The sequence below is a fragment of the Eurosta solidaginis genome, chromosome 1 (genome assembly GCF_040869045.1).
Source record: "Eurosta solidaginis isolate ZX-2024a chromosome 1, ASM4086904v1, whole genome shotgun sequence".
Taxonomy (NCBI): Eukaryota; Metazoa; Arthropoda; class Insecta; order Diptera; family Tephritidae; genus Eurosta; species Eurosta solidaginis.
Genome location: NC_090319.1, coordinates 270,692,351 through 270,720,161, shown reverse-complemented (window position 1 = coordinate 270,720,161; position 27,811 = coordinate 270,692,351). Strand labels below are relative to the sequence as shown.

At 37.4% G+C, this 27,811-nt stretch overlaps 1 long non-coding RNA gene and 1 pseudogene across 1 annotated transcript; both read right to left on the bottom strand.

Annotated features, from left to right (window-relative positions):
* LOC137250091 (melanization protease 1-like) overlaps nt 1-27,811 on the bottom strand; it is a 130,568-nt pseudogene that overhangs the window by 89,185 nt on the left and 13,572 nt on the right.
* Nucleotides 1,219-19,432, bottom strand: LOC137237300 (uncharacterized). The gene is made up of 3 exons (XR_010948898.1): nt 19,135-19,432; nt 2,770-2,923; nt 1,219-2,329 (listed from the first exon to the last, which is right to left on the bottom strand). It is a non-coding gene; the product is annotated as an uncharacterized lncRNA (long non-coding RNA).

Sequence of the window (27,811 nt, the reverse complement as noted above, 5' to 3'; positions counted from 1 at the left end):
GAGTGTTTGCATGGACTATTGTGTTCCTTAACGTTAGGTTCTGGATGTCAAGGCAGGCCGTGTACGCTTCTGGCAGTGTTTTTGGCTTCTGCACTATAAGCATACGTGACAATTCTGGACTGAGGCCCCGTATGAAAACATCGAGTGCCCTGTTACGGTACGTTTCCACAAGGACCGACACGGTTTCCTGGCTATAGTCATCGCACTTGATTTTGTTCACTATTAGAGACAACTGATGATTGACCGTTGCGTAGAAATCATCTAATTTTGAACCTCTCTGAGCTAGCTGATTCAGTTGGTGCTCTAAAGTCCTAATGTCCCTTTTGTCTGCGTAATGCAGTGATAATACCCTTTTTATTTCTACCCAATCGCTATCGAAAACATTATACGCTACCAGTGCTGCATCGGCAAAGCCACGGATTTTCTGCCTAATATGTTGCAGGATGGCACGATACAGGGGCCTTTCCTTGACGATGTCGTAGTCCGACAGAATTCCTTCAACGCTGTGAACCCAAGAGATGTATTGAGAAGGGCTGCCTTCAAAAACTTGCAGCTCCTTCACGCAGTCGGGGAGTCTGCCAATATCCTTTAGGTCTTGCTCCGACAGTGGTGTTCGCACCGCTGCCAATACCCCCTGTGGCTGCGTTCTTACGCCACCCTGTTCTACTCTTCCCAATCGCTCATCGATTCTGGCAAGATTTTGTTCTAAACTCGCGTTATTGCATTCAATTTCCCCTAGCCTAGAGTTCAGAGCAACACCGTTGCTTTCTATACCCCCAAGGCGTGTCTCAAGCCGCCTAATCTGCTCGAGCAGAGCATTAATGCCCCCATTAAGTTCATTAACTTTCGTGGCTAAAGCGTCCATTTCAGATAAAAAAAAAATTTTAGTTTGAGATTAAAAAATATATTTTTAAATTTTAATTTGGCACACGGTGGCTCTTTAAAAATTGTTTTTTATTATTTTTTTTGTTACTTACTGGCGTTCGCGATCACCTGACGGGATAGTCCTTATAGCACAGACGATTTATTTGTTTTTTGTTTTAGTTTTAAGGTTGTCCTTACACTTTGACAGTTTCCTGCAAAGAAAAAGAGGACTTTAGTTACATTTGTGAAACTTTTACCGTGTTCTTATGGCAACGGCGACATGTACCAAGTTGGCGTTTCACAGTACATTAGTCTTTAAATAATTATGGTTTTGGTCAGGGGAGGCTGTGTCACTCCTTTTTAGTCGTCGACAATCAGATTGAAGGCAACCTACTAAGGCACAGTTGCTCCACAACGCCCTGGACATATTGCGAATCTTTAGCGTGTTCTTATGGGTACGCTGAAAGTATCGCAAGTAACGAGTGACCGTTTCCAGTGTGCGCTGATGTGTACCCTGGAAACTTCACAAAAGGATAAGCCGGCCCAAGTGTGTTCTTATGTGTACGCTCAGGTTAACTTTTAAAGCCGGCCCAAGTGTGTTCTTATGTGTACGCTCGGGTTAACTTTTTCAGAAGGAAATTTTTGCCGTATCCTGAAGGGAGCGGCAAGTTGCATATTGCAAAAAAAAATTTTGTGTACATGACACGGTCACAGGAGTCGTTAACCATTTTTCGGCCTTTGGTATGGTGAGGTCCGTCCTAGAAGTATAGGTATACGGACTCACCCAGCCAGTGTGATTATACGTGCACTTGGAATAGCAATAGTGGGGCCGTAGGATAATTCACTTATAAAATGTTTCAATTTTCGTGTTGAATTTTATTCGCGCGCCAGAGGATCTTAGGGGTCACAGGCTCGCTTCTTTTAATATTATTCCTGTATAGCCCTCTGAGGGCTTTTAGGATTGGACGTAGTAATTTACTGCGTGTAGCATCACTTTTCACTCAACTTTTTGTTATTCACTTGTTTTTTTTTATTATTCGTTTTACCTCTCCTGGGGAGAGGAGCTTTTATACCCTGGAGGGTCCCGAAGGGAATCGCAGAGTTAAGCTATCGTTATAACCGGAGGGTCCCCTCGAAGGTGAATCTCGGTTTTGGTTTTTTCGTTATTGGCTGTACAAGCCTTAAATTATCTAAGCTGAGGTCTTGCCTCTCTATATTTTTTTATTCCTTTATCGGTAAAATTTCTATTATTATTTTTTTTTCTTAGCACTCCACTATCACTATCACTTTGTCACTAATCACTATGGACCTCACATTTAAGGAGGTCCTTTTTGAAGGACCCACTTGCCAGTGGGTCCCTGCTCGGGCGCCAGTTAAGGAGCCCAAGGACTAGGGCTCCAAAAAGTTAAAGTTGGGGGCCGCCCTGCGGCCCCATTGCAACCTGAAAAGATCCAAATAAAAATAGCTTTTTCCGCTTAACGATATTTACCATTTATTCTTCCTCAATGTCAAGAACAGACTGACTCTATCATTCACTTAACCTAAGCTCTAAGCTTCTACATTAATCTAAGTGATTTCATAATTGCTGACACTGCACTTCCCACGGTTTGCCAAAATAATATTTTTCGCTTGTGTGGCGAATCACACGGCTTGCATTTTGTCCGCATATCATATCGCTTACGCTGCAGTTCCCATGGATTGCATTTTGTCTGCTTACACAATATGATATCGGATCGTTGGCTTTGCTTGTGTTTGTTGAAGTGTGGTGTCAGCACATTCTTACAAGTAAGTGTGTCTGCCCCCTTGTTAAGTTGTATGATAATTTTTAGCTGAAATTTAACTCAAGGTACAAAGAAAACTGAATGCAGATGTGTGTGAAAGTGAAACACTCTTCCTCGTACTCACCAAGAATGAATTGCGATATCCACACTGGCTGTTATGTAAATAAGTTCGACCGCTTTGCGTTAGTCTTGGATCATATTATAACTCATATAGATATCGGCAGTCTTGCATATGAATACATGAACCTGCAATACCATACGGTGTTGAGCATGAGCCACTGAAAGTAGAAATACAAAATTCGTAATTTACTTGAATCAGTAAATTATATTATAGGAGAGATATTACACTAAATTATATACATTAGGGCGGGTCGATTTGAAAATCGCTCATTGCTCTGTGAAAATCGTATTCTAGGGATCAAAATAAGAAACTTTGCCGAAGGAACCATACCTCTAAAACGAATTCTGATGTCCCCTCCTTTGGGTCGAACTTTTGGGTAGGGGCAATTTCAATTCTACCTGCTGTGTCTTGTGGTGGCTTAAAAAAAACAACACAAGCAATTTTACGATCTGCAATTGTGTCACAGTGATACCTTCATTTTTTAAAACGGTTGAATAAAAAACCCACACAACTATGTTTACGACATGCAAATGCATCACAGTGATGCCTTGGTTTTAAAAGGGGGTTGTAAAAACGCTAATTTCTAATAATTTTTTTTAATTTCTTTTCTATTACTAAGTTAAATTCATTTTTTCATTTACATATGTTCTGATTAAATAAATTTCTAAAGAGAAAAATAAACTCCAAAAAGAAACAAGTAAGGAAGGTTAAGTTCGGGTGTAACCGAACATTACATACTCAGTTGAGAGCTATGGTGACAACATAAGGGAAAATAACCATGTAGGAAAATGAACCGAGGGAAACCCTGGAATGTGTTTGTATGACATGTGTATCAAATGAAAGGCATTAAAGAGTATTTTATGAGGGAGTGTGCCATAGTTCTATAGGTGGACGCCATTTAGGGATATAGCCATAAAGGTGGATCAGGGTTGACTCTAGAATGCGTTTGTACGATATGGGTATCAAATGAAAGGTGTTAATGAGTATTTTAAAAGGGAGTAATCCTTAGCTCCATAGGTGGACGCCGTTTCGAGATATCGCCATAAAGGTGGACCAGGTGTGACCCTAGAATTTGTTTGTACAATATGGGTATCAAAAGAAAGGTGTTAATGAGTATTTTAAAAGGGAGTAATCCTTAGTTCCATAGGTGGACGCCGTTTCGAGATATCGCCATAAAGGTGGACCAGGTGTGACCCTAGAATTTGTTTGTACAATATGGGTATCAAAAGAAAGGTGTTAATGAGTATTTTAAAAGGGAGTAATCCTTAGTTCCACAGGTGGACGCCGTTTCGAGATATCGCCATAAAGGTGGACCAGGGGTGACCCTATAATTTGTTTGTACGATATGGGTATCAAATCAAAGGTATTAAGGAGGGTTTTAAAAGGGAGTGGTGGTAGTTGTATAGGTGGTCGCCTTTTCGAGATATCGCCATAAAGGTGGACCAGGGGTGACTCTATAATGTGTTTGTACAATATGGGTATCAAAAGAAAGGTGTTAATGAGTATTTTAAAAGGGAGTGATGCTTAGTTCCACAGGTGGACGCCGTTTCGATATATCGCCATAAAGGTGGACCAGATGTGACCCTAGAATTTCTTGTACGATATGGGTATCAAATTAAAGGTATTAATGAGGGTTTTAAAAGGGAGTGGTGTTAGGGGTATAGGTGGTCGCCTTTTCGAGATATCGCCATAAAGGTGGACCAGGTGTGACCCTAGAATTTGTTTGTACAATATGGGTATCAAATGAAAGGTGTTAATGAGTATTTTAAAAGGGAGTAATCCTTAGCTCCATAGGTGGACGCCGTTTCGAGATATCGCCATAAAGGTGGACCAGGTGTGACCCTAGAATTTGTTTGTACAATATGGGTATCAAAAGAAAGGTGTTAATGAGTATTTTAAAAGGGAGTAATCCTTAGTTCCATAGGTGGACGCCGTTTCGAGATATCGCCATAAAGGTGGACCAGGGGTGACCCTAGAATTTGTTTGTACAATATGGGTATCAAAAGAAAGGTGTTAATGAGTATTTTAAAAGGGAGTGATGCTTAGTTCCACAGGTGGACGCCGTTTCGAGATATCGCCATAAAGGTGGACCAGGTGTGACCCTAGAATTTGTTTGTACGATATGGGTATCAAATCAAAGGTATTAAGGAGGGTTTTAAAAGGGAGTGGTGGTAGTTGTATAGGTGGTCGCCTTTTCGAGATATCGCCATAAAGGTGGACCAGGGGTGACTCTATAATGTGTTTGTACAATATGGGTATCAAAAGAAAGGTGTTAATGAGTATTTTAAAAGGGAGTGATGCTTAGTTCCACAGGTGGACGCCGTTTCGATATATCGCCATAAAGGTGGACCAGATGTGACCCTAGAATTTCTTGTACGATATGGGTATCAAATTAAAGGTATTAATGAGGGTTTTAAAAGGGAGTGGTGTTAGGGGTATAGGTGGTCGCCTTTTCGAGATATCGCCATAAAGGTGGACCAGGGGTGACTCTAGAATGCGTTTGTACGATATGGGTATCAAATGAAAGGTGTTAATGTGTATTTTAAAAGGGAGTAATCCTTAGTTCCATAGGTGGACGCCGTTTCGAGATATCGCCATAAAGGTGGACCAGGGGTGACCCTAGAATTTGTTTGTACAATATGCGTATCAAAAGAAAGGTGTTAATGAGTATTTTAAAAGGGAGTGATGCTTAGTTCCACAGGTGGACGCCGTTTCGAGATATCGCCATAAAAGTGGACCAGGTGTGACCCTAGACTTTGTTTATACGATATGGGTATCAAATTAAAGGTATTAATGAGGGTTTTAAAAGGGAGTGGTGATAAATATATAGGTGGTCGCCTTTTCGAGATATCGCCATAAAGGTGGGCCAGGGGTGACTCTAGAATGCGTTTGTACGATATGGGTATCAAATGAAAGGTGTTAATGAGTATTTTAAAAGGGAGTAATCCTTAGTTCCATAGGTGGACGCAGTTCCGAGATATCGCCATAAATGTGGACCAGGGGTGACCCTAGAATTTGTTTGTACAATATGGGTATCAAAAGAAAGGTGTTAATGAGTATTTTAAAAGGGAGTAATCCTTAGTCCCATAGGTGGACGCCGTTTCGAGATATCGCCACAAAGGTGGACCAGGGGTGACCCTAGAATTTGTTTGTACATCAAACGAATGGTGTTAATGAGTATTTTAAAAGGGAGTGGGCCTTAGTTCTATAGGTGGACGCCGTTTCGAAATATCGCCATAAAGCTGGACCAGGGGTGACTCTAGAATGTGTTTGTACGATATGGGTATCAAATTAAAGGTATTAATGAGGGTTTTAAAAGGGAGTGGTGGTTGTTGTATAGGTGGTCGCCTTTTCGAGATATCGCCATAAAGGTGGACCAGGGGTGACTCTAGAATGAGTTTGTACGATATGGGTATCAAATGAAAGGTGTTAATGAGTATTTTAAAAGCGATTAATCCTTAGTTCCATAGGTGGACGCCGTTTCGAGATATCGCCATAAAGGTGGACCAGGGGTGACCCCAGAATTAGTTTTTTGAACAATATGGGTATCAAAAGAAAGGTGTTAATCAGTATTTTAAAAGGGAGTAATCCTTAGTTCCATAGGTGGACGCCGTTTCGAGATATCGCCATAAAGGTGGACCAGGGGTGACCCTAGAATTTGTTTGTACAATATGGGCATCAAACGAAAGGTGTTAATGAGTATTTTAAAAGGGAGTGGACCTTAGTTCTATAGGTGGACGCCGTTTCGAAATATCGCCATAAAGGTGGACCAGGGGTGACTCTATAATGTGTTTGTACGATATGGGTATCAAATTAAAGGTACTAATGAGAGTTTTAAAAGGGAGTGGTGGTAGTTGTATATGTGAAGGCGTTTTCCAGATATCGACCAAAATGTGGACTAGGGTGACCCAAAACATCATCTGTTGGATACCGCTAATTTATTTATATATATAATACCTGCCAAGATTTTAAGGGTTTTTTATTTCGCCCTGCAGAAGTTTTTCATTTTCTTCTACTTAATATGGTAGGTGTCACAACCATTTTATAAAGTTTTTTCTAAAGTTATATTTCGCATCAATAAACCAATCCAATTACCTCACCATGTTTCATCCCTTTTTTCGTATTTGGTATAAAATTATGGCATTTTTTTCATTTTTCGTAATTTTCGATATCGAAAAAGTGGGCGTGTCATTGTCGGATTTCGTTCATTTTTCATACCAAGATAAAGTGAGTTCAATTAAGTACGTGAACTAAGTTCATTAAAGATATGTCGATTTTTGCCCAAGTTATCATGTTAACGGCCATGCGGAAGGACAGACGAACGACTGTGTATAAAAACTGGGAGTGGCATCAACCGATTTCGCCCTTTTTCACAGAAAACAGTTAACATCATAAAATCTATGCCCCTACTAAATTTCAAAAGGATTTGTTAATTTTTGTTCGACTTATGGCGTTAAAAGTATCCTAGACAAATTAAATGAAAAAGGGCGGAGCCACGCCCATTTTGAAATTTTCTTTTATTTTTGTATTTTGTTGCACCATATCATTACTGGAGTTGAATGTTGACATAATTTACTTATATACTGTAAAGATATTAAATTTTTTGTTAAAATTTTACTTAAAAAAAAATTTTTTTTTTAAGTGGGCGTGGTCCTTCTCCGATTTTGCTAATTTTTATTAGGCGTACATACAGTAATAGGAGTAACGTCCCTGCCAAATTTCATCATGATATCTTCAACGACTGACAAATAACAGCTTGCAAAAGTTTTAAATTACCTTCTTTTAAAAGTGGGCGGTGCCACGCCCATTGTCCAAAATTTTACAAATTTTTTATTCTGCGTCATAAATTCAACTCATCTACCAAGTTTCGTCGCTTTATCTGTCTTTGGTAATGAATTATCGCACTTTTTCGGTTTTTCGAAATTTTCGATATCGAAAAAGTGGGCGTGGTTATAGTCCGATATTGTTCATTTTAAATAGCGATCTGAGATGAGTGCTCAGGAACCTACATACCAAATTTCATCAATATACCTCAAAATTTACTCAAGTTATCGTGTTAACGGACGGACGGACGGACGGACGGACGGACGGACATGGCTCAATCAAATTTTTTTTCGATCCTGATTATTTTGATATATGGAAGTATATATCTATCTCGATTCCTTTATATATGTACAACCAACCGTTATCCAATCAAACTTAATATACTCTGTGAGCTCTGCTCAACTGAGTATAAAAACATAGGCATTTCAAAGTGGGATTTTTCAAAATTTGCCCCTACGACCCAAGGGGGGGGGGGGGGGGGGACATCAGAATTCGTTTTAGAGGTATGGTTCCTTCGGCAAAGTTTCTTATTTTGATCCCTAGAATATGATTTTCACAGAGCAATGGGCGATTTTTTTGCCTCGCCACAAATCGACCCGGCCTAATATACATGTATACATAATTATATGTTTAGACTACCTTTGTTTATTGTGAAAAGGGATGAAGCTCCATAGATACCTCTATTGTCAAAAAATTACAACCGTTTTAACTGCTCTTCTAAAATACAACTTTATCATTAACACAGAACGATAACTTTTGGACCGACCGAGAAATGACCCTTAACTTCTCTGAAGGCCTTCGGCATCTTAAATCTGAGTCCGGACCCAGATTTTTGGAACAAGTGCAGAATACATAGATATGTCAAAAAAGTGAAAAATTGGACTTTATAGAGCATTTTGTGCTGATTCCAATTTTTTTTTTTTTTTGTGCAAATATAAACTCTGTGGGTTATTCAACGTCAAAAGGTCAAAGCATGAGTTTTGAAAGTCGAAATATGTCCAAGTCTAGTACGTAGATCTAAAATTTTTACAACCTTAAAGTAGCTTCTGAAAATACCTTTAAAAAGATAAATAAATGAATGGCGCGATAACCTCCGAAGGAACTTTAGGCCGAGCTTCTCTTCCAATGTGCAATAGTGTCCCTTTTAATGTGTGCTAAAAGTTGCCGGTAGGGATGTACAAGTTTTATGCTTACTCTGAAGCAGAAATACACTCGGAATGCTTGCCAAATCACTGCCGAGGGCCGACTCTGCTTAGAAAAACAAGAATTTTGCACACTCATATACATAGCAGTAAAGAGCACATATGACCTTACATAAGCAACATGTATACGTATATGTATCCAAACCCATATGAGATATAGAAATGAGAAATATATAAGCAACTATTCGAGACAGCTGGCCACGAAAAGTCTAGGCCCTGGGAGAAATAGGTGAACGAGCCAATTGAGAATATAAAACCAGCGCATTCCAATTGATAGTCAATCAGTTTGATTTTAAAATATTAAAAGTAAAGTACGCTAGTAGTATATTTCTGAAGTACTACTACCATAGTAAGTAAATAACAGTAAGTAAATAAAAGAAATAAATAAAGAACACTTTGCTGAACTGAGTATTTGAGTTATTTATTCGTTGGGTGAACGTTTCGAACGATAAAAGAAGGTGCAAAATAATCAATAATTTCCTAAAATTTGTTACAATATAAATTTATATATATTATATAAAACATATATATATATATATATACATTAGGGCGGGTCGATTTAAAAATCGCTCATTGCTCTGTGAAAATCGTATTCTAGGGATCAAAATAAGAAACTTTGTCGAAGGAACCATACCTCTAAAACGAATTCTGATGCCCCCTCCCCTCCCCCCTTTGGTTCGAACTTATGGGTAGGGGCAATTTCAATTCTACCTGCTGTGTCTTGTGGTGGCTTAAAAAAAACAACACAAGCAATTTTACGATCTGCAATTGTGTCACAGTGATACCTTAATTTTTTAAAACGGTTGAATAAAAACCCACACAACTATATTTACGACATGCAAATGCCTCACAGTGATGCCTTGGTTTTAAAAGAGGGTTATAAAAACGCTAATTTCTAATAATTTTTTCAAATTTCTTTTCTATTAGTAAGTTAAATTCATTTTTTAATAAACTCCAAAAAGAAAAAACATAGGCACTTCAAAGTGGGATTTTTCAAAATTTGCCCCTACGACCCAAAGGGGAGGGGGCATTAGAATTCGTTTTAGAGGTATGGTTCCTTCGGCAAAGTTTCTTATTTTGATCCCTAGAATATGATTTTCACAGAGCAATGGGCGATTTTATTCCTCCCCACAAATCGACCCGGCTCATTTTCTGCAACGTGGTCATAACTCAAAATACATGAATTTTGATTTAATAACATATAAACGTACCCAATATCATGATCTATGTTGTATAAAAAAATCTTCGTGATCAGTTAACAATTTAGCACGTGTTACAAAAATGAAAATATGCCTTTATATGCGCAACATATGGCAATTAAAATCTTTGAATTTCCCTCCTGGAAAATTTTGTTTTTTGAGTTATGACGACGTTGCAGTAAATGAGCGATATGTATGTTATTTGAAAGTGTAACATTTTCCCTTCAAAAGTCTGTTTTCCTTTTGCATACTTTTCTCAGCTTATGATATTTTTATAGAGATTTTGGGCGTTGGAGCTTTAGCGTAGCAAAAGCTGCAATTTGAGGACAGATCACAAGAGAACGCTTAAGACATTTTTTATTATCTCCTTCTAAGCAATTTTTAAGATCATGCGCAAATCCTACGATATTAGGCTCACAAAGCCGCTCATATCTCTGAAGAAAGAAGACTTAAGGCTGACGATGGGCATACTAACTGGACACTGCCTTCTGGCGTTACATGCTTATAAGTTAGCCTCGTTAGTAACAGCAGATATAGGAAGATCGAGCTGCAGGAAAAAACGATTGAGCACGTTCTGTGTTCACGTCCTGCGCTTGCCAGGTCTAGGCTCCAGCTTTTAGGGGCGGCAGAGTTGCGGGTTCTAGGCAGAAATTAAGCTAGGGCTTAGAAAACTTCTGGTATTTGACGGCGTTATTCTATAACATAAGTCCTAGCACGAGATTAGGGTTCTTACGTTTGGTCGTCAAACGAATTCTGATAACACTATGGACAATATATAGGTTTTTTGTTTTTTATCAAAGATCAGATAAATATTTGCATCAAAGCATTCAGTTGAAATTTATTATGTGCTTCCAATGTGACTTGAGGGGGAGTGATTTGGTAGTCCCGTCACTCTTAGAAAAAGATAGTTTTTCGTATAAATTACACACTCAAATATTATATTTCCTTGGTTTTTCATCAAAGAAGTGTACTCCTCTTTAATTGATAAAATTCAAAAACTTCATACCTATTTCTTAGAACTTAAAGCAACTTGAAATCAAAATGTCTCACCCGTTACTTGGGAATATTTAAAATATAAATATATTTTTCTTGTTTTAGTAAGCTTCGAACCAGATACTATCATAAAATTTTTATACTCAGAGTGCTTTGCACACAGAGTATATTAACTTTGATTGGGTAACGGTTGGTTGTACAGGTATAAAGGAATCGAGATAGATATAGACTTCTATATATCAAAATCATCAGTATGGAAAAAAATTTGATTGAGCCATGTCCGTCCGTCCGTCCGTCTGTCTGTCCGTTAACACGATAACTTGAGTAAATATTGAGATATCTTCACCAAATTTGGTACACGAGCTTATCTAGACCCAGGATAGATTGGTATTGAAAATGAGCGAAATCGGATTATAACCACACCCACTTTTTGGAAAACACAAAAAACCTGATAATTTAGTAAATAATACACCTAGAATGTTGAAATTTGACGTGTGGACTGATATTGAGACTCTTGATAAAAATTTGAAAACAATTTTTAAAATAGGCGTGGCACCGCCCACTTGTGATAAAATCAATTTTACAAATATTATTAATCATAAATCAAAAATCGTTAAACCTATCGTAACAAAATTCGGCAGAAAGATTTCATTTACTATAAGGAATGCTTTAAAGAAAAATTAACGAAATCGGTTCAGGATCACGCCCACTTTTATATAAAATATTTTTAAAAGGGTCGTGGACGAATAAAATAAGCTATATCTTTGCACAAAAGAGCTTTATATCAATGGTATTTCATTTCCAAAGTGTATGTATAACAATAAATAGGAAAACTCCAAATTTAAAAAAATGGGCGTGGCACCGCCCCTTTTATGGCTAAACAATTTTCTATGTTTCGGGAGCCATAACTCGAAGAAAAATTAACGGATCGTAATGAAATTTGTACACAAATTTTCCCTATAGCACGAAATATTTCTAGAAAAAATGGACGAGATCGGTTAAAGACCACGCCCACTTTTATATAAAAAATTTTTAAGAGGGTCGTAGACGAAAATAACAAGCTATAACTTAGCGAAAAAAGCTTTGTATCAATAGAATTTTACTCTCTAAATTGAATTATAACATTAAATTGGAAAATACTAAAATTTTTGAAAATGGGTGTGACACCGCCCCTTTTATGATTAAGCCGTTTTCTGTGTTTTGGGAGCCATAACTCGAAGAAACATTAACGGATCTTAATAAAATTTGATACACAAATTTTCCATATAGCAGGAAATATTTCTAGTAAAAATGGACGGGATCGGTTAAAGACCACGGAAACTTAGAAATAAAACAAATTTAAAAGGGTCGTAGACTAGAATAATAAGCTATAAATTAGCAAAAAATAGTTTTGAATCAATGATATTTCACTTATTAAGCTTTATTGTAAGAAGAAATGGGACGACATTTTTTTTAAACGGGCGGTGACACGTGTTATGTAGAAAAGTAATTTATCTGAAATGAAATGTACAAGTGAAGCTCACGCTGAGTATATAATGTTCGGTTACACCCAAACTTAGACACCTTTACTTGTTTTTAAATATTATTGATGTCTCTGAAATTACAACTTAGTTACTGCAACGAAGAATTATGGTGCACTGGAGCTGTCCCGTACAGAAGCATCTAGACGCACTCTTATTTTGTATTTTTCACGCACATACACTAATATTTCAAAAGCACGTTTTACATTTTTAAGCTATTGCATAGATTTTATCGCGGGCTTGGCGACTAAATAAAAAAAACCGTAACGGATATTTGTCAAAAAAGGTTCGAAAAGGTTCGAAAAAGGTTCGGTGTTAGCAACAGGCCAATACATAAAATTGGATCTCTTTCATAAAGTCAAAGTTAAAGTTAAAGGTAAAGTGAATGTTAAAGTTAAAGTGAAGGCGAAAGTTAAAGTTAAAGTTGAAGTTAAAGTTAAAGTTAAAGTTGAAGTTAGAGTTAAAGTTAAAGCTAAAGTTAAAGTTAAAGTTCAAGTTAAAGCCAAAGTTAAAGTTAAAGTTAAAGTTAAAGCCAAAGTTAAAGTTAAAGTTAAAGTTGAAGTTAAAGTTAAAGTTGAAGTTAGAGTTAAAGTTAAAGTTCAAGTTAAAGTTAAAGTTTTTTTTTTTTTTTTTTGTGTGTTTCGTGGAAGGAGGAAATGCTTTATGCACTGACCGGGATATTTAAGCCTCACTGCGAGACTCTCCGAGTGAAGGACTCCCTTCTTCCATGAAGGCCTACCCACTTAAACCTAACCTCCCACAGCCGCAAATCCCCGTACTTGGGACCGCGTTTAGCATTACTTCGGGTACGGGTGCGCGCTACGTGAGCTCTATGGCTACTCTCACGCTAATGGGCTAGACATCCGCTTCTCGTTTACTGGTAAGTATATGCCTCACATATGTGCTGACCGTATCCCAACTGTCTCTTCGACAGGTCATGTTATTAATGACACTGCCCGGGGATAGGTCGCCAAGTACCTCTTCTACCCTCCGTCGCTGATGGGAGAAGTGCCTGCATTCGAAGAAGGTGTGGTGTACATCGTCTATTTTCCCACAGTACAGGCAGCTCGGGCTATCAACCTTACCCATTCTGTGAAGGTATTTGCGAAAGTAACCGTGTCCCGTTAGAAACTGGGTCAGGTAAAAGTCTACCTCTCCGTGCGGTCGCTTCAACCATGGATTCAGTTCAGGGATTAGTTCCCTAGTCCACTTTCCTACGATGCTGTTGCTCCAATGATCTTGCCAGCGTCGGATCGATTCTTCTCGCGCCTGCATGGCAACAGCAGCTCTACTTGCTTGCAATCCGTTGTCATATATTGTTTTTCTTTCCTCAACGAGAAGATATATCGGTATGGTTCCCGCTACGACCAGGACAGCTTCAGCTGATACCGTGCGGTAAGCCGAAGATATTCGCAGCGCCCCTCTGCGTTGGACCGAGGTGAGGGCGATTCGGTTCTTCCGGTATTTCATTGCGTTCTCCCAGATTTCTGCACCATATAAGAGTATAGAATCCGAGGCTGATGCAAGCAACTTCCTTGTGCATGGCTTTGGGCCACTTGTGTTTGCCATTAATCTACTCAACTGCGCTATTATGCGCGCAGCTCTTTCGCAGGCCCCTCGTATGTGATCCAAAAAGTTGAGTTTGCTGTCTAACCTCACTCCCAGATATTTCGTTGAAGCGAGTGTTTCTATTGGCTGGTCCCCAACCATCATGTTCCTGGTAGTGGTAATACGTCTCTTTGTGAGGATGACGATCTTCGTTTTGGAGTTAAAGTTAAAGTTAAAATTAAAATTCAAGTTAAAGTTAAAGTTAAATTTAAAGTTAAAGTTAAAGTGAAGGTGAAAGTTAAAGTTAAAAATAAAGTTAAAGTTAATGTTAAAGTTAAAGTTAAAGCTAAAGTTAAAGTTAAAGTTAAACTTAAACTTAAAGTTAAAGTTAAAGTTAAAGTAAAAGTTAAAGTTCACGTTAAAGTTAAAGTTAAAGTTAAAGTTAAATTTAAAGTTAAAGTTAAAGTTAAATTTAAAGTTAAAGTTAAAGTTAAATTTAAAGTTAAAGTTAAAGTGAAGGTGAAAGTTAAAGTTAAAAATAAAGTTAATGTTAAAGTTAAAGCTAAAGTTAAAGTTAAACTTAAAGTTAAAGTTAAAGTTCAAGTTCAAGTTAAAGTTAAAGTTAAAGTTAAAGTTAAAGTTAAAATTAAAGTTAAAGTTAAAGTTAAATTTAAAGTTAAAGTTAAAGTGAAGGTGAAAGTTAAAGTTAAAGTTAAAGTTTAAGTTTAAGTTAAAGTTAAAGCTAAAGTTAAAGTTAAACTTAAAGTTAAACTTAAAGTTAAAGGAAAAGTTAAAGTTAAAGTTAAAGTTCAAGTTCAAGTTAAAGTTAAATTTAAAGTTAAAGTTCAAGTTAAAGTTAAAGTTAAATTTAAAGTTAAAGTTAAAGTGAAGGTGAAAGTTAAAGTTAAAAATAAAGTTAAAGTTAATGTTAAAAAGTTAAAGTTAAAGCTAAAGTTAAAGTTAAAGTTAAACTTAAAGTTAGAGTTAAAGTTAAAGCTAAAGTTAAAGTTAAAGTTAAAGTAAAATTTTTTTTTTGTGTTTCGTGGAAGGAGGAAATGCTTTATGCACTGACCGGGATATTTAAGCCTCACTGCGAGACTCTCCGAGTGTAGGACTCCCTTCTTCCATGAAGGCCTACCCACTAAAACCTAACCTCCCACGACCCGCGCAAATCCCCGTACCTGGGACCGCGTTTAGCATTACTTCGGGTACGGGTGCGCGTTACGTGAGCTCTATAGCTACTCTCACACTAATGGGCTAGGCATCCGTCTTCTCGTTTACTGGTAAGTATATGCCTCACATATGTGCTGACCGTATCCCATCTGTCTCTTCGACAGGTCGTGTTATTAATGACACTGCCCGGGGATAGGTCGCCAAGTACCTTTTCTACCCTCCTTCGCTGATGGGAGAAGTGCCTGCATTCGAAGAAGGTGTGGCGTACATCGTCTATTTTCCCACAGTACAGGCAGTCCGGGCTATCAACCTTACCCATTCTGTGTAGGTATTTGCGGAAGTAACCGTGTCCCGTTGGAAACTGGGTCAGGTAAAAGTCTACCTCTCCGTGCGGTCGCTTCAGCCATGGATTCAGTTCAGGGATTAGGTCCCTAGTCCACTTTCCTACGTTGCTGTTTCTCCACTGATCTTGCCAGCGTCGAATCGATTCTTCTCGCGCCTGCATGGCAGCAGCAGCTCTACTTGCTTGCGATCCGTTGTCATATATTTGTTTTTTCTTTCCTCAACGAGAAGATATATCGGTATGGTTCCCGCAACGACCAGGACAGCTTCAGGTGATACCGCGCGGTAAGCCGAAAATATTCGCAGCGCCCCTCTGCGTTGGAGGTGAGGGCGACGCGGTTCTTCCGGTATTTCATTGCGTTCGCCCAGATTTCTGCACCATATAAGAGTATAGAATCCGAGGCTGATGCAAGCAACTTCCTTGTGCATGGTTTTGGGCCACCTGTGTTTGCCATTAATCTACTCAACTGGGCTATTATGCGCGCAGCTCTTTCGCAGGCCCCTCGTATGTGATCCGAGAAGTTGAGTTTGCTGTCTAACCTCACTCCCAGATATTTCGTTGAAGCGAGTGTTTCTATTGGCTGGTCCCCAACCATCATGTTCCTGGTAGTGGGAATACGTCTCTTTGTGAGGATGACGATCTCCGTTTTGGCTGTTGCTAACTGGAGACCGTGCTCCGCCATCCACCTATTTACATTACGCATGACCTGGTTTAATTTTAGCTGTGCCAGCTCGCAGCTTGGTGCTGTTATCACAGCTGCCACGTCGTCTGCAAATGCAACGAGGAAGGTGCTTTCTGGCATGTCTAATCGAAGAAGACTGTCGTAAGTTATATTCCAGAGATCGGGACCTAGTACCGAACCCTGGGCTGCTCCACCTGTTATTTTTACCTTTTTTTGACCGTGAGTACTTTCATATATTAGATACCTCTCTCTTAGGTAGTCCCTTAAAATTTCTAACAAATATTGCGGTACTTTGAAAGTGCTTTCTAGTGCCTCAAGCATGTCCTCCCACCTAGCTGAGTTAAAAGCGTTTTTGACGTCCAGCGTGACCAGCAACACTATAGGTCTTGCTCTGTGGCACGCTGTCTCGGCTTTCTTGACTGCGTCTATAACTTCTGCTATGGCATCGATTGTGGAGTGCCCCCTCCGAAAACCATGCTGTCTGGGCGACAGTCCTCCGTCGTCCTGTAACGCTCTGGTGAGGCGTTGCTTCAGGAGACTCTCCATCAATTTCCCTGCTGTGTCCAATATACATAGGGGACGGTAGGATGATGGAGAGTTGGGATCTCCTTTCCCTTTTGGAATGAGAACCAGGCGTGCTGTCTTCCATATGGTGGGGAAAATTCTTTCTTCGAGACATTTGTTGTACATGTGCAACATAAGGTCTGGACAGTCGTTTGCAGCTAGTCTAATTGCCTCCGCGGGTATTCCGTCGGGCCCAGATGCTTTCCTAGGTTTCATAGTTCGCACGGCAGTTTTAAGCTCTTCTTCTTGGAATGGTTCCACGTTGCGATCTTCATGGGTAACGTACCCGCCCTCCCTAGGCAGTTGGGTGGGAAACAGGCCATCCACAATGTTCCTTATTTGGTTCTCGTCCATCAGCTGGTTTGGCGGACGGAACTTCTTCGTTACTATCTTATATCCCTGCCCCCATGGGTCTCGATCCACTTCCTCGCAAAGCTCTTTCCAGCACTTTAGCTTGCTTTGCTTAATGGCAGCACTAAGAGCTTTCTTCGCTCCTTTGTACGCTTCCGACTTTTCTAGAGCCTCAGGCCTGCCGCGCGCGCGAGTTGCTAGCCTTCGCATCCTGTGGCATATTTTCCGCAGCTCCGCGATTTCGCTCCACACTCCCCTCCGTGGCATAGAGAGGTTGCAAGCGTGGCGAAGACAGCTCATTGTCTTTTCAACCGTCTGTTCCGTCGGACTGGAGTTGTTGATTATCCGTCGGGCATCCCCCAGTACTGATGCGGAGAACGTGGCAGAGTCGACCTTGGATGCGTCCCATGCTTTTGTTCTGCGTGGCCCGTTCGGAATCTGCCTCTGACCGGGATCGTTTAGGTGGAAAGTGATGTAGTTGTGATCGCTGCCAGTCAGATCCTCTATGACTCTCCATCCAGCGGCGGTCCGCAGCAGGCTTTCTGACACTAGTGTTACATCGGGGATCGAGTATCCAAAGCCTGGCCGTCGGTATGTAGGGGTCGTACCAGTGTTAAGCACGTTCAAACCGAGCCTGGCTGCCATCTCAAGGACTAACCTTCCACGGGTGTTAGTCTGCGGCATTCCCCATTCGACGGCTCTTGCGTTAAAGTCTCCCGCCACAACCAGGTTACTAGTTAAGTCCATCAGGTCGTCTTCAATAAGTTCAAGCTTGTCCCTGAACGTTTGAATGGGATCATTCGGGGACAAGTAGCAGCTTACTATTGTGGTATTATTCGTAGTCAGGCGGACGTAGCCTTGTCCGGCAACACGGTTCACAATATTGGCGTTTGCATCTGTCATCCAGATTGCGGTGGTGCCGGTGTTGTCTATATTCCAATCATTTCGGGCTCTATAGGGTTCGCTGATGATAACGCAGTTAGCTTTATGGTCTAAGACCAACTGTTGTAGTAGCTCATCAGCAAGTCTGCTCCGGTTTAGGTTGCCTTGGATAAAACTAATCACTATTGAATTGAGACTTTGGCCTTTGCAACAGCGAGTGCCGCTATGAAAATGCTGCATGCTCCAGATCCAGGGACATGATCGAGCTTCTGTGTATTACACAGGTAACATTTTGGAGCTGCGGTACAGGCCGTAGCTTTGTGGCCGCTTTGCCCACACTTCCAGCAGGCGTTACTCCTGTCTGGACCCTTGCATTCTGCCTTCCGGTGTCCGTAGCCGAGACACCTAAAGCAGCGTTGTACTTCTGCTCGCTGTCTGATTCGGCACTGTATCCATCCGATAGGAATTTTACCTTTTTTGAGTAGGGCGTTGCCAATATTCTCGTCCACTTCGACGACCGCCATTTTCTGTTCTCTTTGGTTTGCTGCGAACACAGAAACACGGAGAGGTCTAGTGATTTCTTCTTTTCCGACCTCCCTCCTTATTGCGTCTTGGATTTCTGTTTCAGTTGTGAGACAGTCCATGCCAAGTACTTCCAACTCCATCCGCTTGGAAAGCTATTGTGCTTCACCGACCTCTCCTACTGCACTACCTATAGCTGCTCTGAAGGCCGTCTGGTCACAGCAGCGCGCCGTTTCAATCAGTACGTTACCAGATTTGGTTTTTCGTACTGCCCCACCACCGTACCTGTGTCATTAGGGCGGAGCTGGCCGCGTATGGCCCCTAGTACGTGGGCATAGCTTTTGCCTTCCACAGGTTAAAGTTAAAGTTAAACTTAAAGTTCAATTTAAAGTTAAAGTTAAAGTTAAAGTGAAAGTTAAAGTTTAAGACAAAAGTTGCTAATATGCAATAGCTTTACCGCGGCAGTCCCCGAGTGCCACACGTCCTTTTTTTTTTTTTTTTTTTTTTTTTTTTTGAACTTTTATCGCACAATATTAAATCATTAAGTACTAAAGTTATGATTTACCTTTAGTTAAAAACAAAAACTGTGAAAACCTGCTTTCTTTTAGTTCGATAGATTTAACTCCCCAGCTGCACTTAAACGTAGGAAAATTGTTATAAAGCCAATGCAAGGCAACAACTGAATCTCCATGAATGTTAACGAGTTTCAAATAAACGTCCCGAAATTGAGTCCGTACAGCACGGCAGTCCTTAACCAAATATTTCTTGCACTGAATACAATTGTCTTTTTATAGCAGAAACGTTTGTCAATCTCGTTTCTTTGTGGTTGCTATTCTTATTAATTAGCCAGTGAATCATTGAAATGTGTTATCGATTGGGCTGGTCTTGGCCTTTTTAAAAGCCACATTAAACGCGAAGAAAACCATCTCAGCGAAAAATCTTTCGACTTGCGAAAACCGTGTAGAGTTGTTATAAAACATGTAAGTCCGTTAACGCCAATTTGTAGGAAAAATGTAATACCACGTCAAGTCACTATGATACTTTTATTCTAGGATCACCTAATATACAAATATTAGGGTGGTCCTTATAAATTAAATAAACGATTTCTCACCCTTTGAGACGGTAATATCTCAAAGATAAAAGGGTCTGAGATAGGGGTTTAAAAATAAGATATCTCTTTACAGACTCAACAAGTTTAAATTGAAATTTTTGATAATACGCAAAATCAATAATACTATACTGCCGTCTATAGCAAAAAGGCAGTAAAGTGTAAAAAGTAAAATCCGAGAAACATGAAGTGCGAGTTTTACGTTTGTTTTAACTTAATAAGTAGTTGTATTTGGTACACAACAAAACTTAATTAACATGACCTATTAAATGACTTTATGGAGATCCATTATCATGTGATTCTGGTACATAATTCTGTACTGATACCTAATTTACACGCGAACTGCCTTAATGTCTTATAAATCTAAAGAAGTAAAACGAAATTTACTGCTTTTTTATTATTATGTGTTTTCTATTCTTGACTTAAACCGATTTTATGCTCTGAAATCATTCTTACAATAAAATTATATTATAATGTTATTTTAATGTTAAAGTATGAAATTTCTATGTGTAACCAATTTTCAGAGTATAAAAGCAGTAATATTTATTTTATACTGCTTTCTTGCCTTGGAAAATTGATTTACTGCTTTTTTGTTTGGGAAATTTAGATATTCAAAATATAAAACAAATTTTAAATCTTGTTTTATCTTTAAATTTGAGTTTTTAGTGAGTATTTTTTAAAGTTAGTGACTAAATTGGTATCGCAGAAATATATTGTAATAAAAATTTCCAAGAAGGCAGCTAGTGAACTTTACAGCCCTTTTGCTATGGACGGCAGTATAGTTGGTATGTTACATATAAATTTTGATTCCGATTGGAAATAGAGTCTTCGTAGGATAATCTGAATTTGGTTTCCTACGCAACACGCCATAAACGTTTTCGGGACCATAATTTATATATGATATCTCCAACCCCAGTATTATAGAGTTTGGGTATTGAAATCAAAAAATACAATTTGAATTTTTTAAGTCTCAATAGAGCAATCTTAACATTGACCCCTGTGCGACAGATGTTAACCTTCTCCAATCAGAACCAAAATGTGCTGGTAATATTTTTGGTCCAGGTAGTGCCGTCTGAAGGTGTGAGAATGAAAAAAATTTTTTATTTGATTTATAAAGACCACCCTAATATTCACGCATATTTTTTTATTACTTTTGTAAATTTTATTTGTATTTTTTTTTTGTTTTGTACCAGTGGCGTAACTTTGATAGGACCCTATCAATGAAACTCGTCACGTTGTACTCAGTTTAATTTTAATAAACTTCGAGGTTTTCAGCGCACTCAATTACACGTTGCATATGTCCCATAAATGGCCATAGTGCAATGTTTAAGAAAATGAAAACAAGTCCGCTTAAGTGTAGCGCAAAATAGTCATTGCACTTATTAGAGAAATGTCTTTCTTTTTATACAAAATTATCTATTTTACAGATACGTAATTACACTAACACTAATACACTAAAGGTATCTACATTCTTAACATTTACATTCTTAGTCAGCATATTAGTTCGACCTAATTTTAGACATTCGTAACTGTAGAAATATTTTGGCAGGCACATTGACAAATTGTCATTGACGCTCGGTCACGCTATTAACGAATTGGTCAATGGCCGGTTATTTGTAACCGGATATAGGTCTTGCTTTCGGCATTTTTATGTGAAGTTGAACTCCCGCTGTGTTGAGGTAACCGTAATGTATTTAGGTCGATATTGTAATATGACTGCAATATGACTGTGTGTGGTCTGCATAAAAAGTGCATTGGCGTAGGAGAGCATGATGTATAATGTTACAAACGTATTGACATAAAAGGGGGCACCATGCATAATGCTACAAATAGGCCTCCTCTTTAGGCAAAAAAGAATGGACTATATGGACTAGCCCAATGCGGAGTCCTGAATGCATATACAATGAAATAAAAATATAATTTCAATAAGATATTTATTAAGAAAAATGTTTTTTTCGAGATTTCTGTTACGCAAAAGGGTCTATAACATCATACAAGTTTAAAGATCGTGCTATAGAATTTTCAATAGACATAATAGCCAAGTTACATAACCTGTATTGTCTGATAAAATTTTTTAAGAAGGTTTTTATAAATTTTAGTTTTGAAAATGATCGTTCAGCAGATATAACTGTAATGCAGTGCATTTTTCAGGAAAGACAGGAAATCAAATTGCTGAGTGAAAACGCAAATATCAAGTGGTTTTGTAATCAGTGCACATTATGTGATATTAATACGAAATTTATTGAAATCAAACATTTGATACAAAATTGCGATCAAAACAAAATCGGAAAGAGAGACATGAAAGACATAATTGAAGAAGCCTTGTTTAATAAGATTCAACAGCTGAAAACTATTCTGATTACAGATTTCAACTCACTGCTTGAGCATAATGTGGAAATTAAAATTTGCCAAATGAAGAAAGATATATTATCAGAGCTATCGAAAACATTAGAAAATAATAACAAAAAAATAAACACCACTATACAAAATGCCAATAGCAAAAACAATAACAATAAAGTTACATATGCTGAAGCTGTAGCACAAAAGGAAAATAGAATTGTTATTAAACCAAAAGATAAAGCAAAGAAAAATAAACATACAAAAGAAGCATTAAAAACAGTGATAGAGCCAACCGAATGTCATGTGACGGGAGTGAAAGAAATAAACAACGGAGATTGTAGTTCAATGCAAGAATAAAGAGTCATGTGAACTACTGCAGAAGAAAATAGCGGAACAAATTGGAAAAGAGTTCGAGGCAGAGAAATGAAGAAAATATTTAAATTGATTGGTTTAACAGAGAGACTAAGCAGTGAGCGCTTAGTAGAATGCATTACGAAACAGAATAGTATATGTGAGGGTAAAGAGTTTAAAGTTGTAAAGATTTTTGAGAACTATAGTCGTAGAGAAGAATGTTTTAATGCACTTGTTGAAACAGATGCAGAGACGTTTGAAAATATTTTGCACCAAAAGAGAATAAATATAGAGTGGGACTCTTGCATTACCATTGAGTACGTAAGAGTATTTAGATGCTTTAAATGTTTAGGTTTTAATCATAAGGCTGTTGAATGCATTAACAAAAAAGCATGTAGTAAATGTGCAGGAAATAATGACTTAAAAGATTGCTCATCAAGTATTTTTAAGTGTGTTAATTGTTGTGAGCTTGTACATAAAAAACTATTAGAAGCGGATATACACCATACTGCCTTTAGTCAGGAATGCCCCGCATATAAAAGATATATTGAAAGTAAATCCAGAACTAGAAAGTAGCAATCAAGAAATCAATATCCTATTTGTCTTTATCTTAATATTAATAGTATTTTAAGCAATAAAGAGGAACTCGAAAGACTTATTGAAATAAAAAATCCAGCTATAATATTATGTGCTGAGACATGTACCACTAATGAAATTACAAATTCAGAGCTAAATATACATACTTACAAACTAGTGCGATGCGATTCACATAGTAGACATAATGACGGTGTGCTGATTCACGTAGCAATAGATAAAAATCTTTGGTGTATTTTTATTAAATTGAAGCACTTCAACCCAAAATGGCAAATTGGAGTGATTTATCACTCTCCTAGTACAAGTGATGCCGATTTTATTAACTATTTGCGCAACGTCCTAGGTAGTACAATTTGAATAATAGCTCAACTTATAGCATTCAACTACTCGATCTATTTAAATCATATTCAATGAATCAAAAAGTTGATTTTTATACCCGTATAACTGCGACATCAAAAACTAAAATTGATTTACTCTTTTCGAATACTGACGATATAGTATGTGAAAAGTTAGATGAACACCAAATATCAGATCATGAAACCATCCAATTTAAAATTAAAAGCAGTCCTAAGTCAAAAATGAGAAGCCTTAAAAAAATTACTTCTTGGGAGTATTATAATACGGAAGCACTGATTAATCAATTGCGCTTGTGCGATTTTAGCAACTTTAATATAATTGATTTAGAGTCCAAAGTAGGGCTGGTTAATAGCAATGTTTTAAATGCCATGCGAAACTTAACGTATGAAAAGGTAGTACACTTAAAGTTAATTAATAAATGGTATGACAAAGAGTTAGCCAACATGAATAAATATAAATTAGAACTTTAAAAACTAGCTCAAATATCCGGAGAATGGGATGAGTATAGAAACATAAAAAAAGAATATAAGAAGCTGGTAAAAATTAAAAAAATTAAGCATATGGAGCATAACATACAGATGAATAGTAAAGATAGTAAAGCGATGTGGAAATATTTGAAATTCACAATAAGTAGGGTTAATGAAGAATCTTCTTTCAAGAAAATTTTGATAAACGGTACAGCATATATGGATGAATCTGAAATTGCTAACAATCTAAATAAATATTTTGTTGATAGCATTGAGGATATTTGCAATAATATAGAAGAATTTTATACAGAAGTAAATTTTCCTATTCAGTTAAATGGGATTTTCAAATTTGTAAAAGTTAGTACAGACGATGTCATCAAAATTGTCATAAATGAAAGTTTAAGTAGTGGCATAGTTCCGAGGATTTGGAAAACTTCTACCATTGTGCCAATCGAAAAAGTTAATAACACAATAAAAGCAGAGGAGTTACGTCCGATAAATACATTGGCCAGTGATGAAAAGATTTTAGAACTAGTGGTAAAAAACCAGTGGGTTCAATACTTGGAAGAAAAAAATATACTCATACCTCAACAATCAGGATTTAGAAAAAAACATTCCTGTGAAACAGCTTTGAATATGGTTTTAGCTGAATGGAAAGAAGAACTTAATAATAAAAAGGCGATAATAGCAGTTTTCATTGATCTTAAAAGAGCCTTCGAAACTATAGATAAAAAAATATTATTAAGAAAATTGGAAGGAATTGGTATTAGAGATGTTGAACTGGATTGGTTTAAAGATTTCTTAACAATTTGCAAACAAAGAACAGTAATTGGTTCGATAATATCAGACGAAGTGGATGTTAAGATTGGCCTACCCCAAGGCTCTGTTCTTGCACCAATTTTATTCAACATTTATATTAATGATATAAATTCTGTTTTGAAATTCAGCTCCATAAAACTTTTCGCTGATGATGCTCTAATTTCTATAAATGGCAAAAATGAAAATGATATAAGAATCAAGTTACAAAGTGACTTAAACGAACTTTATATCTGGCTGTGTACAAACAAACTTAAAATTAATATAGAAAAAACTAAATACATGCTTATTTCAAGAAAAAACATTGCTAATTTTGAAACTATTACAATAAATAATATTGAAATAGAAAAAGTAAATACGATTAAATATTTGGGTGTTCAGATTGATTGCAAATTAAAATTTGATGGCCATGTTGACTATTCAGTAAGTAAAATAGCAAAAAAATTATGGTTTATTCAAAGAACTTGCAAAAACTTAAGTAATTATTACAAAGTAAAGGTTTATAGATCCATAGTTGAGCCTTACTTTATTTAGTGCTCAACAATATTTTTTATTATGAAAGATTCGCAAATTGATAAGTTGCAAAAAATGCAAAATAAAGCAATGCGCTTTATTTTAAGCAAACGTTATGATACTCCTATAAAAGACATGCTTCTAAGTTTAAATTGGATGAGCGTTAAACAACAAATATTCTTTAACACAATGAAATTTATTTATAATATAAAGCACGGAATTTTGCCAGAGTATCTCAGAACAGGTATTACATTAATTTCCGAGGTCCATGATATAAATACAAGGCAGAGAAATAATTTTAAATTGCCAAATTATAAAACAGAATCGGAACAAAATAGTATTTTTTACAAAGGGTTGAAATACTTCAACGAACTACCTGAATATATAAAAAATTGTGATAGAAACTTATTTAGCAGACGGTTGTATGACTACACCAAATCTAGGCCGATTAAATGATATATTCGTTGAGATTTAAATGCATTAGTGATACATGTGTCATAATTAAAAAAAATTTTTTTTTTTTTATTTAAAAATTTAGATTAAGTACACATTGTTAATTAATGCAATCATATTTTTAAGTTTTGAACTAGGCTCTTAGAGTCGTAATAAATAAATAAATATATAAATATAAAGTTGCAAGACATAAAATGATTTTTTAAAAAATAAATAAATAAATACAAGGCGCGATAATTTCCGTATAGATTTTAGGACGAGCTTCTCTTCCAATTTGCGTCGTGCTCCTTCTTAATTTTTCCTACATATTGGCGGGACGGGACCTACATATTTTATGCCGACTCCAAACGGCATCTGCGAGGCAGATGAGTTTTCACTGAGAGCTTTTCATGGCAGAAATACACTCGGAGTGCTTGCCAAATACTGCCGAGGGGCGACCGCGGTTAGAAAAATTTTCTTCTAATTGAAAAACCTTATTTCTAAAATTTTGATGTTGCTTTGCCCGGGGTGTGAACCCAGGGCATTCGGTGTGGTAGGCGGAGCACGCTACCATCACACCACGGTGGCCGCCGATTTGATGTTTTATTATTAATAAATCAGCAAGGTCTCTTATACACGACGATTTCCTTGTCTTTTTCTATATATCTCAACGAATTCTCGAGTTTTTTTAATAGATCAGTGTGATTTAAAACTTTTAAAGCGGAAGGCTACAAAACAGTGGAATTTGAAATAATTGCATTCTTTGGAATGTAACGCGATTTCAGTTGGTTTATAATAATGTCCAATATTCGAAAAATATGTTCACTTTGAACAAACTTTCCTGATCTTGGAGACGCTCATCTTCGCAAAGCTCATCAAAATAGCGTTCTGCCAGCCTCTGGTGAGTTTTATAGCGTTTTCTTTTCTGGCTATAGTGTTTCGCTTTTTGTACGCCACGCAAGGGTTGTTGGTCTATTCTAAAAAACAAGCAACGCCTTTAAGGGGTATTTCGTTCTTTTGTGAAAATTGTTGCCTGCTCGCAACTCAAAAGCGTTACACGTTTACCCTGTATAAAATGGCGGTGTGGCAGTGCAATTCTGTGAAACTCTCAATTCGCTCTTGAGTTCCACATATACTCTGTTAATATGAGTGCAGATCACCAACCAGATTGCTTATTCACGAGTTCAAAATTGCTTCGTTCTGCGCAGCTACGTCACAGTTGACTGAGAAAGAAAAAAACAAGAGCTAAAGGAAGATGACGCCGGGGTGGGCGTGAGCTTAGCACCTGCTAAGCGACCATATATGTATACGATAAGCGAGAGCACAACGGCCACTTCGTCAAAATCAACGACAGCTTTTTTAGTTTGATTTCGATGGTCCAACAGTAAGGAAGTGTGGCACGCGCGCTTAAAACAGAGTACCAAAGAATGCGTGTGACACATGCTCACCGTTCAAGCATTGAAATCAAACTAAACAAATAATTGATTTTGCCAGGCTTCACCATTTACTTAGGCAACAATTTATTTCAGAAAAGAAAACGCTATTAGAAAATTCAATGGTGATGGACCATTTTTCTGCTACACTACTCGCTTCCATTTTAGTATTTTCAAATTCATGTCGATACCTTTCCAATTCAAATTTTCTAACGTTTTAGGGCATTTGAAAGATCGGTGGCTTTAGACTGAAATGCAAGTGCTTTAGAGGTCGCATCGATAGTAAGTAAGATCTTGTAATGGCAAACCAATAACATAACAAAATTGTAGTTTTCGATCTTGCAATTTAACAGATTGTTTTCCTAAGCGCATTTTGGACTTCAACAAACCGAACTTTTAAAGCAAAAACGATATCATAACGTCCTGCCCATCTACATAGTAGGGCTTAATGTTTTTAATGTTATTGATCAAGACGGACTTTCTTTATTTGATATTAAAATTGATAAAGTATTCCATCTTTTGATACTATGCCCAAAAAGTTTATAACTTTATTGAATTGCATATCAATAACCTCTCTCACGTGTAACGTGTACATCTCTCAAAATGAATCATATTTTTGTTTAGTTTGGTTGAAATGCTTAATGCTGTTAATGAACTTATAAAAATATACTTTTCAAATAAAATAAAATAATCAGGTACAATGTAAACAAATATTTTTGAACTCGCGACCTATTGGCTCGGGGCCCTATTGGGTCGGGAGCACGTGGCATTTTACCAGCCCTGCCACTCTATTGTTAGGCCACTGTTTTTTACTTAAAATAATATAAATCA